This window comes from Pteropus alecto, unplaced genomic scaffold (genome assembly GCF_000325575.1).
Source record: "Pteropus alecto unplaced genomic scaffold, ASM32557v1 scaffold61, whole genome shotgun sequence".
In the NCBI taxonomy this organism is placed as follows: domain Eukaryota; kingdom Metazoa; phylum Chordata; class Mammalia; order Chiroptera; family Pteropodidae; genus Pteropus; species Pteropus alecto.
In genome coordinates, this window is record NW_006434835.1 from 12,545,416 (window position 1) to 12,548,353 (window position 2,938).

Below are 2,938 nucleotides of genomic sequence, written 5' to 3' on the forward strand. Positions count from 1 at the left end.
ATTAGGAGAAGAGATTCACTTATCACAAATTTATTTCTGCCATTAAGGGGAAGACTGGTTAAGAAATGAAAACAGAGAGAATGTTTTTAAAAAGACAGTGACAACAACAAAAATCCTGGCAAAATTAGTTCTTTTTGTAAGATAATCTACCCCTCATGTATTTATGCTTTAAAAAAGATCTGTGAAAAACGATGACTGGGGAAAATAATATTTACAGATTTTTCTGTTTCGTTAGTAGTTTCAATTTCTCTAATAGACTGGAAACATTCTCTAATTGTCTTCTGAACTCAAGCATTCCCGTTCTCACCTAAACTTTAGATTATTTGGACCATTTATTTGACCCCTGCCAAGTCTCAGCGGCTATGTAGGTACTCCTCCTTTGTTCAATGCACCGTACCCTCTTAGTGAGTTTTCTGTTTTTAGACTAGTCTGTTCTGACAATATATTTTTTTATTTCTTCAACAAATATTTATTAGTTATCCAGAATGTGCTAGCCTCTGTTCTGAGTGTTGGGGAGACATTAGTGACTATGAGAGACGAAGTTCTTGTTTTCACGCATGTTACATTACAGATAAATACTAAAATATCTGCTACTGAAAGATGCTAAGGAAAATAGTGCTAAGGAAAATAAAGCAGACAGAGGGTAAAATTTGTTCTTGGGGTATGTAAGGATAGCCTTTTTGAGGAGGTGACATTTGAATAGAGACTAGGATGATATGAGGGGCTAAACATATGGATGGATATCTTAGGAAGATTATCCCACACAAACAACTCTTAAAAAATTCCCGAGCAGGTGCATGCCACACACTGATTTTTGTTTTAAAAGAATTTATCTGGCTTCTGTGTGCAAAGGCAAGACCAAAGCAAAGACACTATTAGGAGACTATACATCCTTAATCAGGTGATTCAGAGCTATTCCAAGTCTCTAAGGTACTCTACTCATGAGCTGTCTTGACCCCTAAGGAGGATACATTTTTCTTATCTGTGCCTTATAATGTATTCTTGGCAATTTATGAATTCCATGTGTTTGTTTTGCCAATGTTAAGCCTAAAAGCTCAATCATAATATTTTGTGGCGAGAATAGGAAAAGTAGTTCAATTTGATCGCGTTTAGCCCTCAATTATTAAATCACGGCAATGCTTCCTGGAAATGGCATTGCTTGCTCTAAACTTGAAGTTTGTATTTTTACATGAAAAAGGTTTAAAAAAAAAAAAAAAGGTTAACTCCAGTACAGACCCCCCCCGCCCTTGCCAAGAATAAAAGCCCAGCTTAACCAAAGTCCATCACCACTGCCTCGCCGCTGGTCCAGCTTGATGGTATTTGTGGCAGTTGATTTTTTAAATTATTATTATTAATTCATGGAATGCCTAGAGACATTTACCTTTTCCAACTAAAAAGCCTGGGGGAAAGGCCATAAAAATTATATTCATGCCAACTTTGCTAATGAGAGCAAGCATATGCTTTCTTCATTTAAATGGCAGAATGGTAAACACAGACAAAATACATTAGTTACCATTAGCAACTGTATCAAAATTAGCAAATTTAGGTTATATTTGAAAAAATTATATATATATATATCATATTTTAATAATCATTTTCTCAGTATGAAGTCTCAATGCAGTTTGATGGGAAGATCTAAAATTAGACATATTTTTTGCATAAAAGTTGGCTGCAGTGAATCAGTTATGAGAAATCTTGAAAAAGAGCTAGTAATAAAACAAAAGTATAATTTGATTCTACTTTCTTAAACACATTATTTTCTGTATTATAAATTCTTGAATATAATTATAGTAAACCTGACTGAACTTAGCTCTCTTAATTTTATTTCAATCCTTTTTTTGACTTTAACACTTGTGGGCTTTGACCCACAGATTATGAAAAAGATTTAGCTCTCTGCATCAGCATTAGTAGAGAGATTAAAATAGAATGTTGACAAATCATGATATTTTATGTCACATCCCCTCATGTGTCACTACATATAAGACGTTACCACTTTCGTATGCATGCACGTGCATTTTTACTGAAGAGAGAAGGTCATAAAGTCAAAAATTGTGTGTTTAACTAGCAGGTTTATTTGTGGGAATTGTTTTTATTTGACAATTCAAAAATGTGAATGTTACTACTTCATAACATGTACATACTGTAATTCATATAATTAATTCAATAACTAAATTTTAATAAAAATATGTCCTGATACCCTAAATATAGAAAAAAATGAGATTTTTTTTTAATTGAAGACACTCTATTTTGCAATGTTGTAATTAGAAGGAGGGGATAAAAAGTGAGAGATTAATGATGATTGAGGTCAAAAGTGAATCGCTTATAACCCTACCTAGTTACCGTGTGTCTCTTTGTGGCTTGTGTCTGATCTTCTCATGGGGACACACATTGTGCCTGCACAGTGCTTGCCTTCGATGCCTTCTTTTGGTCCTTATTCTTAGTAGTTTGGAATGTGTAGCAAACAAATTACCGCTGAGTTTTACTGCTGCCATTCAGAATTGAGGTCAGAGAGCATGAGTCCTTGAACACACCTTTAGGGGTCTCTGTATAATTTAATGGGATTGTCAACAGCACTTTGCACTAAGTAGTTGGCTGTGAAAGATAATTTTCAGAATTCTGACTTCCTTCGATCATGTAACATGATCAAATCAAAAAATGTACTGTATCATGATAAAATTAACACCGCTGATTCGATGTTTCCAGAATTTGAAAAACATCATCATAGACAAGGCACATATGTAAAACTAGATGTGTTCAAGGAGATCAAAGACTCCAGCACCCACTAAGCATCTGCTGTAAGGCATGCACTGAGCAAGTTGGTTATACCAGCAGTCAGTATTTATCAGGCACAGTATAATTCATTTGTTATTGATCCTCTTTTTGCTATATTATCAACATTTTATAATCAATTAGCATGATGGAACAATATCCCAAAGCA